The following is an 18511-nucleotide window of genomic DNA, read 5'->3' as shown; positions in this document are numbered from 1 at the left end:
TTTAAACACACGACCTCTCAGATAAAACTTACAACAGCTTTTTCTTCCCGTAGGAAAACAACGCAGCGACGTTTTCCTTTAAAACGAGACGACTAATAGGAGTAAAATATGGCTGTGTCTTTGAATTATGTGCTCACTGATATAGAAATAAAGCACATTATGGATGACAAAATTTTGGGTGGTAAAGCCTCTTGTTTCAAAGCCAAGTGTCCAACATTCTTGGATATTACTCCAAATACGATAATCTCAAGAGGGACCTCTCTGTTGCTCGGCCATGAAAGGACTTTGTGTCGAGTTAAAACACGAAGTTAAAAGCGCTGCTTTACTCTCGTGCAGCTGACAACACAGAAAGAAGAAAGCAACACACAGACAGAAGCCCATTTCCTCTCCTCTTTCGCTAGCAGCCAGCAGGATCCCTAGTTTCTCTGTTTAATGAAGGCTAACAGACACTTGGATAGACACAGAGACACTGATATGATGAAAGGTTTTTCCACCACCCGGCGCAGCGTGAGCGAAACGTCACCGTGAATTTAAAGTTTAATGACATCTCCCTGATGTCTTTTGTGGAGGATGCAGGGGATGGTGGGCACCAAAGAGTACTTATTTGTCATTTTTGAATAATTAAAGACACACTCTTGTTAGAAAAACCTTTTGTTGTCTCGTAACTGACTCTGAGGCAATCTAAGCCACCAGACCTCCCAACGGCACCGAGTGCATTAAGCAATCACTCTCCCACCGCTGAAATTGAGTCACTCATGCATGCTGATGTCTTTATGCAGAATAGGATGTGTAGGCTTATGGAGTCAAAGAAAAAACACTTACCTGAAATAAAATTAGCAATTGTTTGGGGAGCATAAGAAGGCACAAATCACGTGAAAGCTTCCTAGTGTTTCTTGTTATTTGTGCCTGAAATGTAGACGATCATGTCTGTAAAGTTATTTCAGTAAGGACGATATCTGCCGAGTATAGATCGGTATGGTTAGACAATTGATATTTATCTTCTTTAACATTCATACCCAAATTTATAAGACAATACTTATACTTATAAATGATTATTTCTCTTACATTTTGAGCAGAGATGTGTTAAAATCCATGTTAATGAGTGCCAATCCTTTGCCAAGGTACTCCATCCACCTGACAGGTGTGGCGTATCAACATGCTGATTAAACAGCATAATTAGTGCACAGGTGTGCTTTGGACTGGTCACAATGACAAGCCACTCTAAAATGTACCTCACATGAGCAATAAACTAACATTCAACCGAGAAGAGACACCAGCAAAGGTGAGCAATTTCAGATCCAAGTCGGTCACTACAAAATGACAAAATGCAGCCAGGTCAAGACCCTGATGAGCTCCCAGGTGAGCTCTCTTGAGCTGGTTTGGGACAGTTTGTGCAGAAATCCTTTGGTTGTGCATACCAACTGTTGCATCGTCTGTCTGGTTGGCTGGTCTCAGATGACCAACCGGATGTGACGGTCCTGCGCTGGCGTGATCTGTGATTATGAGGCCGGTTGGATGTGCTGCCATATTCTCAGAAACATTAGAAATCATGCACTGTTTAATAATTAGCATCTTGACATGCCACACCTGTCAGGTGGATGGATTATCTTTCTCAAGCATGATTTGGAATGCAGGACTTTGACTTGTAACAGTATTTTACACTCAAGTATTGCAACCTTTGCTCAATACAAGATCTGAATTCTTCTTCCACCACTGCACACAGGCCATTTCTCCCTTGCCTGCAAGAGCTAACTGTGCAGTCTTGTGTGAGCTCACTGCTGCTTTTTTTAACTGGAATCTCATGTGCCATGTTAATTAGCTGTGGCGAGATAGTGTCTATCAACGTGTGGCCTATAGGAAAAACTTTCAGCCATGGTTTCAAACCTCAGCATTTTACTTCAAGGGGTTAACATTTGCTCTGCTTTTTACAGTTCTGTCGTGATAACTAGAACGGTGATAAAAATCCTCCCACACGTCTTTGAACTGGCACAGCACCCTGCAGCATCACCACCAACCTTATTAACCCCCCGCAGTAACAGTACCACCTATCGCTCCTCTAAAAAAGACTTTGCGTCACATTTTATGAACGTCAAAGATCTCTTTTTGCAATAAAACTGGTCAGGTGAAACTCGGTTAACTCCAGAGATTGTGGAAACACCTAATCTGTTCTGCCTGGGCTACTGGATCAACTTTTGTCACCCCTACAGCTCACTGAGTCAAATCTCTTCCCCCCGCAGTGCCACTTTTTTTGGTACATTTCCTCCTTGAGCTCTGCAGTACATCAAGATCAGGAGTGTGAGGACAGGTGAGGGCCGCGACTCCATCCGAGGACTTAGCCTGAGCCCGGAAAATCATTAAACTTTGAATAGAAGTCACTATCAAAGCTCGGGCTCTCTGTCACATTGAGATAGTGCACGCAGCAGATGAATGTAAGGATTTACAGTGAGAGCACTGAAGGTCACCCGCCCGGAGGCATCAACTCGGAGGAGCGCCGTGTCCCTGGACTGCTGCATATCCTGCTTTGTCGTGCCGCTGCTGGACGATAAGATGTGCATGAGGTGAAGCTGATTCTCTGGAGCGAACCTGCTTTGTCTTTCAGGCTGCAGGAAGATTTCACCGCTGGCTTCCTGCCCCTTTTACCAAAGATACACTTTTAGAAATAAAAGTGCTAACTACAACCATATAGGGTTCTTCAGCTTCTCCACATAGCAGAACTCTTCTTGGTTCTAAGCAGAACTTTTTATAAAGGTTTCACCTGTAATACCTTTTATAGGGTTCTACCTGGAACCCAACATAAAGGGTTATACCCAGCACCATCAGTGAATGTTCCACCCATAAACCCCCTACAGAGGTTCTACAGCCTTTCTATGGTGTAATGGTTCCACCCAGAACTTTCTCTGGGAGTTCTATCAAGAACCTTTTCACCTTACAAGAACCCCCCTGAAGTGGTTCCACTGAGACCCATTTCATATTCCAAGGGTTTCATCTAGAGCCCATCCGGAGAGTTGTACACAGAACCATTTTATATTTCAAGTGTTTCATCCAGAACCAATCCAGGGGTTCTATGGAGAACCCTTTTATATTCAGAGGGTTTCATCTACAACCCATTTGTGGGGGTTCTACGGAGAACACAGGAAAACGTTCAAGTTTGAGGAACTTTAAATAAGCCTACTAATGCTACCAAAGAACTCTGTAGTCCAAATAGGGTTATTTGGATGGAAATGGTTCTCAATGGAAGTCTCTGTCATACAAAATGGTGGTTCTACCCAGAAATGGTTCTGGTTAGAACCTCAGCTCTTCTGTAAGAACCCTTTTGGAACCCTTACCTCTCAGAGTGTAGCTGTGGCAGGAGTGGTGTGCAGGCGATTGAGTGAACGAAACGAATGAGAAGCACACTGGAGATGGAGACAGACCAGGCATGCGAACAGGTCAAGTAGCCGGAAAGTCACGCCGAGGACACGTCAGAGACGTTGTAGCTGATATTTTTTTGTCCACGATGACTTTCAGTGAGCTTCTCTCAGCCGAATATGCTTAAAATCCTCGATCAACAACTTGACAAGCCATCAAAAGTAACGACCTCGGGGGTCAGAGCAACTGTGCGGAGAAAAGATAGAATAAACATTCCCGCGTCTCTCAAGATGTGCTGCATAATAAAATGGGAGAAAGGGGCGAAGTCATAAGATGGGAATTTTTTTCTTCATGCCGCAAAGAAAAGCAGATATTCAGATAAAATATAAGTGATTGCAATTTCCATATCAATAAAGAAGGACAAATATGTAGCATAAATATTCAGGCAGACATCTCGACAGGCTGATATATCTCAGGGCAAGAAATGAAAACAAACAGGTAGGCAGGTTTATAGACAAGCAGACAGACAGGGGAGGAGATAGACACGCAGACAGACAGACGGACAGACAGACAGTGGCCAGAAGAGCAGACGGACGAGATAGATTGACAAACTTAAAGACAGAGTGAGTGACAAACCTCTGAGGAAAACACACACACACACACACACACACACATAGAGAGAGACAGACAGCAGACAAGCTGGTCTTTTCATGGCTCATTCTGCAGGGGATCAGGGGAGGGAAACGGCCTCTCAGCAGATGGAATATTTATCACGTCTGGCGCTGCTTTTGCTACCCAGTCACAGCTGAGAAGCAGCGAGACGGCCGGGACAGATCTGGGCTGCACAACACACAGCGAGCGGATTGGGACGCGCCGCAACTTTCGGGCTTCCAGTGCCCATGATGGTGATGAAGGCCTTGTCACCAACCTGTCACTTCGCCCCGGCAAAACGGCCCACTAATGAATACACGACGGTGCTTAGCGGTTTAGTGGCTGCTGGGTACAAGTTCCAGGCATCACGAGAGGAGTTGGGTTTTTTTTTTACGGATACACGCGGCTCGTCCAGGAACCTGTGGGCATTGTTACCAAATCTCAGTTGTTGCCTGTCAGCTAAGATTTAAGAATCTTAACTGTGAGGTCTGTTGACAGTCAAGGCAACATTTATAACGACATTTCTAATAGCAACACAACGAAAAAGTACCCGTGAAAGTAAAGAAACGCAAACAAAACATGCCACAAATGCAATGTCAAGACTGAAGTTTCAAGTCGCTTTACAAGTGGATGTCTTCAGTCCTTGGCTTGTGCACAATGAAAAAAAATAAAACGTCGAAAAACTTCAATCTTCAGGAAGGCAAATGTTTAGGAAGATATATATATAATAGAAAGTTCCCCATTGTGATTTGTTGACACGGTGGCATTGTGGCGCCTGATAAAGATGGAAGTTAGATGGAAGTTTTATAACCTCAAGGCCGACCCACGCTGACATTGTTGTCTGACGCTTTGTTAGTCGTCTGTCTCTTGGAACAGCCACGGCTCCGTTTTAACAGATGTGTCTCTCCACTGTGACGCTGAGAGACATTTGTCATATGCAACCCCCTCTCTGTTTTATAACACTTGAAGTCCTTTTTTTCTTTTTCTCTCTCTTTTGCACTAAGTTTCAACCCTGTAATCACACAAATCCTCCTTCTTTCTGTACATTCTGAACTCGTGAACTACATCTACAAACATCACTCAAGACCAGCGATTCACCACGAACATATAAAAGCTTTGATGGTGGGATTAAACAAAAGCAGGATTGCTCTCTGGTTTACCCCTGGAAACTGACAGCACGCACCGGCTTTATAGTAGTGTAGAAAAATGAGACAGTTCAGTGAAAACTGGTGTAGTCTATGAATTCTCAACTCATTCACATTTGTGTTATTTTGTGAAACATCTCAACAACTATTGAACGGACGTCCGTGACATTTGGGTGCACATATCCATGACACCCAGAGAAGGAATCCTAATGACTCTGAGGATCCCCTGACTTGTCATCTAGCACCACCAGCAGGTAAAAATGTTCACTTATCCTGTAAAATATATCACAACAGCTCCTCCATGGATCGGTACAGATCCTCCTTGACGATGCATGCTAATGACTTTGGTGATTCCCGGACCATGGCCCTTTTTCCCACCAACATGGAACCGGCTCGATACTCATTTGTGCGCCCAAAAATTAGCAGGTTTTCCTTGACCTGAAGTGGGAACTGGAGTACACATTTTTGCAGTGACTCGGCTCTCAATTTTCTCCTGTGGTGTCGCCGGGCACCTTTTGAGTCTCTGAAGCACACTGGACTGCACTGGGCTGCATTGCCAGGTCCCTTTTTAAAATGAATAGCAACTTTTGGCTGACCTAGCTTCTAAGTCTGAGACTTCTTCTGATCTTAGCACCTGGTGAAGACAGTTTGGCCCACTGCTCTCCTTTCACTGTAAGGCTCCTCTTTTGAAAAGGACATTTACAAGCCAGTTCAGCCATTAAACCAACCATACCACCAGATTTACTAATCTGTCTGTCAAGTTAGCATTTATTTAGGATTTACTTAGGGTACAAAACTGGACACAACTTAATCAGAACTAAGAGGGTAACATTTCTGTATTTTGTCACTGTCACTGTGATCTTAATGCTCTTTAACTTATCAGAAGGCAGATATTTGTAGTTTACTGACAGCCTGGTGTCAGTTTCAGGCTAAAGCACTTGCTGTTTAGACTGCTCATTCAGATACTTGTGGGCCCTCTGCATAACAATCCCACTCGCGTCTGTTGATGCCTGTCAGCTTTACAGTCATTAATTCTTATCATTTTACAGTCTGCTGGCAGCGCAGACACCAAGATACATGGCTACCATCGCAACTGACTGAAAAAACGAGGATTAAATGTACAGAAAGCACCTGGAAATACTGTTTAGTTCTTGAGAACTGGTTTTGGGTCTTGAGAGAACATCTTTATTCTAGCACTTTATCACCACAATATGATTTTTCACCTTTGCTAAACAGGGAAATTAAATGTTCTGAACGCTGCGCCACAGACTTAAAAATCAGATCCTCCTCTCACCGAGCGTCGATGCTTCTCGACAGCTTCTCAAAGCCTGAAAACAGCACTTATAGAGATAAGTTCCATGCCATGTTAGGACTTAAGGATAAAGCAGCGGCACTCTTGAGACACATTTCTCATGTAACGATTTCCTCCTCCAGAATCCGATTTAAACAAAGGAGTTTAGTGATCCATTTCCTGGTGTTAAGATAAGAAGAGCAGTTTAACAGGGTGGCTAACGGCTCTTGTAACTAGAGCTCATCTGCAGCCAGACAGCATCTCCTGCTCCTCCCCTCCCTTCGTGCTCTCCGCCTCCTCCTTCTCTTTCTCCCTTTCTTCTCAGTCCTCCAGGGCTGCAGGCTGGCAGAGGCTGCACTGGTCAGCCAAATCAGTCCAATTAGAAGGGCTCATTTGGGGCTCTTGGAGGGGCTCAGGTGCTCTACTGGGGTGGTAAATCTCTGTTAAACCCAGAGCCCACTGTTCTCTTCACATTTATATCCTCAGTTTCAACAGCCCCCACTGTTATCAAGGTGATCGAATCCAGGGCTTCCCTCTTTGCTTTCTGTTCCCTCTCCTTCCTGCCTATTTCCTGCTGAAATAGGGCATCTCCGTGCCGACAGTCTACCTCTACCCAGAGGCAAGGAGCACTGGTTAGCAGAGGGAGTCCGGGGCCAGCTCGCGTATATGTGGATTATCCATCATCCTGTCAGTGCTTTTAATTCAACGCAGCGCAGACGCCTTTAAGGGGACTTGACCTGAATAAGTTGTTGTTTGTATTTTTGATGTAAAAGGTCAGTCTATTTACTAATGATGCATTGAGGGAGTGTGATTGGTGCTAGCCTCGCTGTCCAGGGGGTTCAGAGGGCAGGTCTGCCCTGGCAGGGCGCCCTGCTCTCAGACTGCTGGGCTCAGCCAAACAGAAGCACAGCAGAGCAGCAACCTGGGTCTCTTAAAACATGTGTATCTTGTTTGGTGCAGAGTAAAGAGACTGAAGAAACACAAGGACCTGAGAGTGCGACTCCCCACAGTTTTGCAACCCCCCTAAAAATCGATGCTGTAATCGAAACAAAAGAGCATCCAGCATTTGTCCTGAGCACAAGAGGAAAATAATGAGAACAGAATACAATATTTCTGTGTGTGCATGTGTGCCGGTTTGTCTATAGGCTGTACTGAATGCATGCTTGGGTGCATATGCAGGCATATAAATCAGCAGCATATGAGATGCTCTGTATGCTGCGCGCATCAGCATATGAACACATGAAGAAAATATTCATGTGTGTCCTCATGAATATTTTATTTGCGTTTATGATCATGTGTGTGCACATAAAGAGCCAAGGATTCCCATTTGCCCGCCATGTAATCACAGCAGAGCTGAGCTGATCTGAAGGGAGCAGGACTACAATAGAGGAGCTGAGGCATCAGGTACAGCTAACAAGGCCAGTGCAGCATCACGTATCCTCCGCAGGGGAAACCGCCCCATCACAAGACAACAAAGGCAGAATGTTTAAGGCCAACTGACAGTCCATATATATCAGCATATCAATGACAGACAGCTACCTCCCAGACCTGTGTTCCCTCTGCCACTCATGTAGTTCTGGATTCAGTGTAATGCACCACAACAGGGATTTTTCAAGTACACAGTTGAGTCACGACTGGATTTTTGTATAAACAAGTCTCTTTATAGGTTGTTTTTAACTTTTTTAATGAGCAGTTTAAATGCACAAACTGAGATCTAACTGTAAAACTGAAGAATGTTGGAGCAGCAAATTATCATTTTATCAGATAATTTGCATCCCTTTCTTTCTTTTTTCATCGTCTGATTTTTATATTCAAATGATTTAAGGATTTTAACCGATTGAGGAATGTTAATGTCGGCCAATCAGTCCACCACTTTGTTTCAGACTATTATGTCTCAACAACTTATTTCCATCAATTTGTTTCCATGAAATTCTGTACAGCAATTAAATTAATCACTCAGACTTTATTCACTGAGGGGTGATCCTCATTTACAATGACATCGAGTGAAAAAAAACAAAGAAAGGGAAAAAAGAAAAAACAATAAGGTGAAATACTGACAAAGAAAGGCAATGCTACAGTAATAAAAATCCATTTTAAACTGTTGTTTTGTTAAACAATTAACTTAAAATTTAAATAATTAACATGTAAAATAACATTCAGTTATATAAAAGCCCTAAAACTTTGCAATTATGGCAGATAATTTAATGACTGAGAGCGGAGCTGAACTACACACACACAGGCAGAGCAGACAGGATAAAACGATGTGTAGAGGTTGTGGCTTGTTTGTTTGTGTTGTGTGACTTGTCCTCGAGTGCAGCCATGAGGTTTACATTTGTGGTTTTAAATTGTAATTTGACGGCTGTTGCCATGACACTTTGTGCAGTCATTAATGTCCCCCTGAGGATGCATTTTAAAATTTTGGTGTAAGCCCGTGTCTCATTATATATTGACATATTACATATCTCATATATTCATGAGAACTTTGAGTTGCACAGTAAAATGTGGCTGTGACTAATCTGGCCAGAGGCTGAAGTCTCCTCACTCTTATCCCACTGTACAGACAGTGTACTGTAAATATGAGATAATCATCCCTCGGAGAAATCTTTTATCAAATGGGAATCTTAATGAATTCTTTTTCTGACATATTTTGGGAAGCATTGCCCTCCTTTACTCTGCAGATAGTATGAGGAATTCAGCAGAGCAAACAGTGTTATATCATGTAGAAAACTACCAAATGTCTATTTTTCTTTACTTTCTTCTTAACTTTCAATACTATAAATTTTGCTCTTGATCTTTACTGTTGTGACAACTTTCTAACTTTGTCACCTCTCTGATAGCCCTGAGTTTACAACTTGTGTGAAGTAAGCCCTTTTCTTATTTGTTAGCATAATGTTGAAGAGCTCTGTCTGCTAAGGCAAACATAACACATCCTGAAGCTCACACACTGGGGATTGTTTTCTAATTTTCTGCTCATCCTTGTGCGACATGGAATAAAGGAAGGTGGAGGAAGTCGGCTTTGCTGTACTTTTCAGGCATTGCTTCTAACAGGCACCTGCAAATGCATTTCAGACGGCATTTCAGACACATTATAGCAGAGTAGGAGGCTTTGATTGACATGGTGGGAGAAAAACAAAAGTTACACTTAATTTCCCATGCCAAAAATAGACCCACAACTTTCTTCAAGACAAAATATACAGTATGCTTGTCGATCAGAGCTGACGGCCCTGCAAGCATGCAGGTAACAATATACTGCATTCTGACAAACATATGGTAATGTGTAGTACATGGAGCAGTGAATCGCTACTCTCGTGTTGTCAGATAGCCACAGTTTGAGGTAATGATTGTTACTATAGCACTATCGGCAAGAGCCGACCAGCTGTTCTGGTGACTATTTTAATTTACGTATGTCGGGAAGCTGAAGTAGTTGAGACCATTTTTGTAATTTGCAGTTCAAGCCTTGGCAGCTTAACAGCTCTCGGTGTGGCAATGATGATTTGACGGTCTGTTGGTCGGCACACTACTTTGGTCCAGACAGACATATATCATAAAAATGGTTGTAATGTCCATGAATTACTTTTGGGGCTAAATGAGAGGTTGCAACTTTTTGTTGCAGACACATTCTGCACACTACATTCACAATGGAAAACTGACAAATAGATGTTCAGATCTATCAAAAGGTTTCTGAGCGTCGGGCTGTAGGCAGTGGTGTGTAGCCCCCACCCAACAGCACAAGGTCAGCAACCAGGTTACAACACTGTCCCGGTCTTTCTCTTTTGCTCTCGGTCTGTTATGGATGTATAAAGAGCTGCAGGTCTGTGTGTTTGACTGAGGGAGGGGCAGAGCCACACACACAGGCAGAGCAGAGAGGCAAAGAGCTGAGAATATGAAGCGTGCGAAGGTGGTGGCGTGTTTGTTTGCAACTCCTGTGAAACAATCATAAAATAACATTTTGTTTCGCTGATTCACTGCTTTGTTGTAGCCAATCCCACTTCCTCTCTTCATTCAGTCTCTAGCTCGCTCAACCACCAATGCTCTCCCTCGTTGTCTAGACCCTTGACCCGGGAGGAGAGGCGACAATAATGGCAAATCCTGTGTAGTATGCCTTTACGTATGCACTTCAGTGTGCAAATTAACAAAAAAAATTAATTAATAAAAAAAAATTAATTAGCCTTTTAGATTTTAGCCTTTATAAGGAAGAGCCAAGCATCTGGTCTCTACTGAGGTTTAGGGTAAGTCCATGTTTCTGAGATCCTCCCTTTTTCTGTGAAAATGATGATGCATTTCAGCTTATTTGGGATTATCATGATACTGCAAGGACAATTAATACGGTCATAAAAAAGGGATGAGTGATTCAATGCTTTTTTTTTTATCTCACCACAGCACTTAGGCACACTGGAGGGGATTAGTGCACTGCGAGCCTTATTTTAAGGGTGTGATTACATTTTCAAGGGCGAAAATCACATTATGAGATGTGACTCAGGGAAAAGCCACATCCCCGATGGTACCAGGCAATGGTGCAGTGGAACTCTCTCGAATACTTCTGAAGCCTTTGGCTGTGTAGAGATTTGTAATGTTTTGTCAGGAAAAACAGTTTATCGACGGTGAAACACCCGGCTGATCACACATCTCCTTGCCCGCTGGATTTGTGTTTTTTATCTCTTCCTGGGATCCTGAAGTGAAAAGCCTCTGTTATGTAAAGTGCGACCGCCCAGATATATCCGTGCCCACACTCCATCCATCTAGTGTCCACATACCTACCCAGCCATGCCCATTTATCTACCCATCCATCTATCCATCCATTTCACTCTCTCTCGCTCGCTCCTCTGATCCGCTGCCCAGTCATAGTCAGCCAGCCCTCAAAGGCAAGGCAGAGTCTTTTATCTCAATCAACCATTCTCCACTTCATTATCACCGATACCATCTCCGGACCTCCAGCATAAAATTAGATCCTGTATATTTTTTAACCCCCTGCTGGCGAGAAGCACCCGCCGACCGCCGCGGTGCTTTGATGAGGCAGGATACCTGTATTTGAAAAACAACATGTAATTTCCTGGTTAGTCAAGGCGGAAGATGTATTGCAGCAACCTGCTGAGTGAGTACTTACGCATTTTGTCTTTGAGCCTTCAGGGTAATCACTGCATGGCTCGGCGGTCCAGTTCAAGCTACTTTTCCAAAGTGAGAGGACACAGTTCATGTGTAAAATAAGCGCCTGCTTGGTTATCTTGTCATGCATCTTACACACTTCGATGTTAGATTCAGTACACCACTTTATGTGTTTTTCTGGGTGTATTTGTGGGTATTTATCAGTATGTGTGCATGTGGTCTTTGAATATATTGATGAGAACATGTACGTCTTTCAGAGCGACGACATGTTTGCAGAGTTTTGCAAAAACTAGAATTATGTTTAAGGCTAAAGTTAAAAGATAAGGCTTAGGTTGGTGGTAAATAAAGTTTTTTAGCAAGAGTCACATATTACACAGTATATGAAGATAGGGAAAGTACAAATAAAACAGGAACCCTTACACAAAAAAACATGCACATTGCACAACCCTGTGTTGTGGAATGACATGCAAAAGAAACCGTGAAATACCTTGAATATCTTGAAAGCTGAAATCTGTGACTTTCATTAAGTGTTACCATAAAGCGTAGCATCGAGTGTCATGCTTCCTATGTCACCTCACCAAAGTTGGTATTTCCTGGAAATAATTTCCAGCCATCAAGCAGAGTAAAATGTCATAAAGGAGAAAGCCAGATTTGGCGGTTCAGTCTCCATCTCCTCCTGCAAACATGTAAAAGTGTCCTGGAAAGACCCTGAACACCAACATCTCTCCCGATGGTCAGGCTTGGTAGCTCGCTGCCAGCATTGTGTGACTGTAAATGTGCGAATAAGCAGGGAGAACCTTGGAAAACACTTTGGATAAATCTAGCCATTTAACATTTAAAATTTTACCTCCGTAGTGTATACATTAGTCCAAGGTAACAGGCTTAGCAGAGACAGTAAAAGCAGGAGCAGAGATAGCCTTTCTGTAAGAGGTGTACTTGCCAACCTTGAGACCTCATTAATAGGGATGATTTCAAAACCGAAGCAGTGGGTTTGAGGCTCCTCGCCTCGAAAAAGTTGAGTTTTCTGCATTCTGGTGACTTTTAAAGAATGAAAATAGCCAAACAATTACCAAGCAACAGCATCTTTTATGTTAAATAATTTAAATTTTGCTTTCAATTCTCAGAAAACAATGCAAAATAATTGGTGCCTCTGGCGTGAACTTGCATGGATCTCTTAAAAAATAAATAAAAGTACCATCGCTTTTAATTCATTCATTCAGTTTTTGCTTAGAGAGTCCGTGCACTAGACTGACCTACCTGTGCCTGTCAGCCTCTCACAGGTGATCGACGAGGCTGAGACCCCCGTGCTCGGTGTTTCCTTACGTCTGAAATTTGCTTGAATATTTCTTTCTCTTCTCCATTTCTCTTTGCGTCTCACTCACAGAGGAGGTTTGAAACACAACAGTACAGTAGACTACAAGTTGTACAGTGACAGAAAAAGGTTACGACTACTAAAAGGGGGGAAAAGGTGTGAAAATGTTTCATAAATCGGGAGTGTTACAGGAGAATTTTGACTTTGGGAGGGTTGGCAGCGGTCGACGGTGCTGCCAGAAACTACCAAGCTGTCATATTCATTTATGTTGTATTTTGTGTACAAATAAGGAACATGACATTGCTGTTTGAAAAGCTAAAGTTAGCATTTAACATCTTTAGCAGCAGCATTTGGCAGCAGAAGTTCTGTCCGTCTTGCAGAGTTGGACGCTGTGCACAGTTTCCAAAATCTAACAAAACTCAGGTGATTCTTGAATGTGTTGTTGGTGTTAGAGACACGTAAATAACACAATTTTAAAGCTGAGCGAAAGCATATTATTCCTTTATTCGTTGGAAACTAACTGTCTCTCCCTGTTTGCAGTGTTAACACTAAGCCAGGCCAAACATGTCCTCTACCCACTGAAAACACAAAGTCAAAGGATTTTTAGAATTAAATTATGTATGTAAGTGCTTCCATAGAATACGTAGGTGTCTGCGCCTGTCTATATTTGCCTGTCTGTATCTAATCCCAGGCTGTGGGAGACCGACGGGGACACTGTACCTCTGAGAGTTTCAGGGAGATAATTGGGACCTTTTCCCAGGTGATTACCATTCAGAGGGAGTTAGGATCAAAGCGAGGGCGCCCTGGCAGCCGAGCAGAGAGGGCACGGCTGCCTTCAGTAATCTTTTCAGATAAAATGCTCTCCCTGCCTGCCTCCCCGCAGGGCCCCGACCGTCCCATTCCTTTACCCGACTGTTCCTCGCTGTCACCGAGAGGCAGACCTCGGTTACACTTGCCAATTCGATAAGATTTTTGAGGATTAGATAAGGGTCGCATGATATGGGTCCAAATTCAGGCTTGAATCAGAATCAATTTGTTGGCCGAGTGCAATAAACGCTGTGTGGGAATTTGTCTTCAGGACAGAGCTACGAGGACAAGAATCTTTCATGGGCACGTAAGATTTTCACTGACTAGCGACTTATGCAGATTTCTTGTCCCCCTCTTTACAAACCAATGATGTCAAAAACACCTTTTTATCAGTTTCCTCACATCTTTTAAAAGCTGATTATTGCGGGTACAAGGTTTCCACTTAACAGACATTTGATACTCCAATGTGAATTACATGACTAGACACTGCTAAGAACATCTATACACATTCATGACATCCCTGTAAGTGAGATCAAGCTGTGAATGTGAAGCTGATGACTGAGATGTTCTGTGAGAGGTGTCTCATTATGACTGAACCTGCTATAATCACATAACATTATATTATTAGGAATGGTGGGATTTGCGCTTAACTACGTCGTATTCTTGGTCTTACTCATACAGCACTGTTTTCATTACATCTGACATGCAGAATTTTCCAATTAAAACTCAAATGTGAATACGAGTTTCAATGACACGGGGATATCGGGATCATTACGTGCTTTTGCACGGGTTCGATGTTGAGAATAGCATAGATTTAAATAGACTTTAGTGTCCAGCTGATGAAAGAAATTTGTCTTCGGTCTCACCTAGCGAAAAAAATAAACACAAACATGTCCAAGATGAAAAAACATCACATTAACAGAACAAAGATCTCTCAATTTTACAGTCAGTGCATTCATACCCAAGGCTTACACTCTTATATTTAAGTTTGCTGGAGTTTGTTGACCACATTAATTGCATTTGGAATAAAAAAGAAGCCTTGTAGATCTGTTTCTTTGCCAGGGGACAGACAGAGGGACAATAAACAACACTGGAAAAATTGTTCCCATTTCATGCTACAGAAGGCTATTAAAATAATACAAGAATTGATATTAGACAACTATGTTGGCAAAAAATAATAATAAGGTAATCTAGAAAAACAGGCCTTGGTTTCAAGCTTGAAGTTACTTAAACTGAAGTTGGGGTCAGTCTTTGTGTCACGTGCAGGCTGTCAGGGTCTTGGGAGACGAATAAAGTGGTTCTTAGACAACCAGGGAAAAACATATGTAGCTCTTTTCTGCCTTGCAATAGAATAATATATTCCATGCTGGAACACATTAAAAAATAAAAGTTGTACCCAGCTGACACATCCAGGCAAGATATTCATAGCAATGACCCAGAATTCAGTAATTAATCACAACCTCAACACCAGAGACAAGGGCGAGCATCATTTCCTTAGCTTGTGCTTTGCAGAGATGTCACAGATGGAAATAACAGCAAAATGTGATTCAGCCTCAAAGGCATTTCGTCCTTTTTTCCTGTAAATCAAAAAGATGAGTCGAGTGTTTTCTCACCAGATGGTTACACATAAGATAGCAACACTTAGAGGCCACCGGGACACTTCCAGTCTTCATGTCTTTGTCATTCCCATCCTCTACCAGCGCGTCTGGTCACGCACGGAAAGCAGGCGGCGCTCTGAATGTAAATACCTATAGACCCCTATCTCAAGGCTTGCCCCATCGACGGACCTCTGGCGGAAACGAGGGAACCAGGCTGCATTATTCACAGCCGCAAATGAAACTGTACCCCCATGAGAGAAGCGAACCCAGCGGAGAACACACACACTTGACCTGGCCTTCTGTTCATGCTGTTTCCACATCTTTTGGCCCCTATAAATCTCCGCATCACTGTAGAGGTGCATACTGAACAAGCAGCCACCTCCCCACGGACGGCTCCAGGCAGCTCGGATTAACAATGAGAACAGTTTGCGCTGAAACATTGTGATGGAGCCGTGCGAGATGTAGACCTGACAAAGACAAGCACATGCACTTCCTGAAATGTTTCGAGTGCCCTTGACATGTTGGAGTTTCCACTTGTGAAGGACTAAACTTGAGATCTTACACACAGATAGCGTGCTAGTAAACAACTTTTCTTGCCAGCAACTTAAAAGCTTTTATTTTCATTATAAAGCCACACACAGTCGGTGGTGTGTATTAATATTCATCTTGTTGTGCTTGCAGGGAGTATGGGCAGGTATTGATTTTGTGGGATGGCATTTTAATACAGATAATGGCACAAGAAAACAGAAAGCTGGCAGGAGGAAAAAAGGCAGACTCTTGGCATGCAAAAATATCCTCTCAGTATATAAATTTAATAACAGGAAAGAGATATTGCCTATCAAGAGAGCACAAAGGAAATTAAAGCAGTGACAAGTGCAAATCAAGATTTAAGAGCGTATCAGGACAGATAACTGTACGCAGATTCAATTCAGAGCATTTTGTGAGCATAGCAGATGTTTTCAGTTGTAGATTTTATCTGTCTTTGCCTGCAAAACTTCAAATCAGAATAAAATCCATTTGATTTGACCCAAAAGTTAAGTGACCTTGAGAGACAGATGTGGGACTACAGTATATTCTGCAGGAAGAAATACTGTCATGTTGTTCTTATGCGTCACACATTAGCTTGCAGGCATGATGCTATTTCAAAATGTATACATTTAATTCATCTAAAATGCATGTTTGATGCTTTTATGTCTCATTAATTAACACTTTTACTTACGTTTGTTCGGAGACCTAATTTTGCTGTTGGGCCGCAGACTTAAAGAAAATGGCATCTTGAATTTAACCAAACTAGCAGTTAGCATAAGATGTCGCTCTTGTGTAGATATTAAACAAGCTAGCAAAGCAATATAGCACATGAATAAACAGAGCAGAAACGACAGATCGGTGGAGTGTTGGCGATGAGTTCAGGAGTCTCACAGCCTGAGGAGTGAAGCTGCTGTGTAGTCTGGTGGTACGCCAGCGGATACTTCTGTATCGTTTACCAGACGGCTGAAGGGTGAACAGGCTGTGGCTGGGTGGGTTTTGTCTTTTAGTATCCTTTGGGCTCTGTGCAGACATCTCACTTCACCAGGTACCAGTGATGTTCTGGGCAGCTTAAATCACCCGCTGTAGAGCCTTTTTGTCCTGGGCTGTGCACAAACCATGCCATTTTGTGAACATGGCACCAGAACGTAGCCTTCTTGAGTTAAGTTTCCTCAAGTAGAGGCTTTTCTGTGCATATTTTAGCAAGGTGGTGTTGTGTGAAGACCACAATAGGTTCTCTGTGACATTGATTCCCAGGAACACAAAAGACATTGTCATTGAGAATTCAGTGTTTCAAGGTCTGTCTACTTCCACTAGTACTGGTGAGCTGGCAGGTGTCTCACAAAATGTAGGCAAATAAAACGAAAAGCCAAACAACCGCTTGAAACCAAACCTGTGCTTCTTTCAGTCTTGCTTCTTTCTATTATGCCTGTTCGCATTGCCAGTCTAAGTACGGTACTGAGCAAGCCATCAAACGAATTACTAAGCGATGGGTTCGGTGAGGGAGTAAGAAAGCGAGTGACCATGGGAGTTAGCAAGCAAGTCAGTGAGTAAGTGAATAAATGAGAAAGTCAGTCAGCAGGTGACTGAATTAATGAGAATGAGCAAGCTACAAAGATATGTAGAGCGACTTAATAAGCGTTTCCTCTCCGTATTCCTCCCAGCAGCCAGGCCACCGAGCCTCGAGGCTCTCGCCTTGGGCCAGGATATCCTGCTGCAGTGTGGCCCTCTGGGACTCGAGGGCAGCAGCTACAATCCTGATGTGAATGCAGAGCCCAAGCTTTAGTCAATAAATCACCGGCCGTGACTGATGTGCTTGAACATTGAACCTAAGTGTTTGAAATCGTGGCACATTTTCTATAGAGTCACATTGAGACAGTTCTGTCAGCGCTGATGGACTCAGAGAGACACACAGGCGGGGATAAGACAGAGTGCAGACTCTGCTCTGTCGACTACTCATTTTTATAATATCAGCGAAACAAATCTCAGCTTCTTACTTACAGCCTTGATCCACTGTATCACATATAAAGACATACGCCTCGTAAACACAGTGTAAAGTGTTAATGTGTGCTGTCACATAAGATTAGTTCTGCTGATTGGACAGATAATTGGACTTTTAGCAGATATTGGATTGTTGCCACACATGTCATCCAACAAAAATAAGATCACCATAAAAACAGTCACAGTTACTGTTCATTTTATCTGATGATTAACTGTTCAATTAAGCTTCCTTGATCAAAATGCAAGTGTTTTTTTCTTCTATGAAAAACTGAAGGTAGTTTAGGTCACTCCGCCTGAGGGGCTGCTTCTTCTATACTATAAAATAATTTCTGGGTTTAAAGTTCCCGAGTCAAAATGTTAAAGAGATTTTGTCACATACTTTGTCTTCTGCCATATCTCACCTATATGATAGTATCAGCAGTGGGTATTTTTAATGGTATTTTAGAGTTTGTAACTTCAATAAAGGCTTTCTTTCTTTTATGACGCTGCCATGGATTTGTAAAAAGAAGAAAGTCACCAGAGGAGTGTGTTGCTCCAACAGGCCTTCACAGATTACTGTACAAAAACACAGCTTTATAACTTTATTGGCTGGATTTGGGTAACTGAGTCATGTTTTCTGGTTCTCCCTCTGCTGCCCTGAGCAGCTCTGGATAGATAGCTTTACTTGGTGCAAAAGTGACGGCTTACAAACGCACTGATACAACAGCTTTGTAATGAACATTTCCCAATG

At 42.7% G+C, this 18511-nt stretch overlaps 1 protein-coding gene across 1 annotated transcript in view; it reads left to right on the top strand.

Annotated features, from left to right (window-relative positions):
- Positions 1–1229: 1229 nt before the first annotated feature.
- Positions 1230–18511, top strand: part of gfra4a (GDNF family receptor alpha 4a) — a 105681-nt gene continuing 88399 nt past the window's right edge. Inside the window, exon 1 of the mRNA XM_073483997.1 lies at positions 1230–1282. The gene's annotated coding sequence lies outside the window, so the exon portion shown is untranslated. The remainder of the gene's footprint in view (positions 1283–18511) is intronic.

The sequence above is a fragment of the Pagrus major genome, chromosome 16 (assembly GCF_040436345.1).
Source record: "Pagrus major chromosome 16, Pma_NU_1.0".
Classification (NCBI taxonomy): domain Eukaryota; kingdom Metazoa; phylum Chordata; class Actinopteri; order Spariformes; family Sparidae; genus Pagrus; species Pagrus major.
This window is presented reverse-complemented; position numbering and strand designations above follow the sequence as displayed.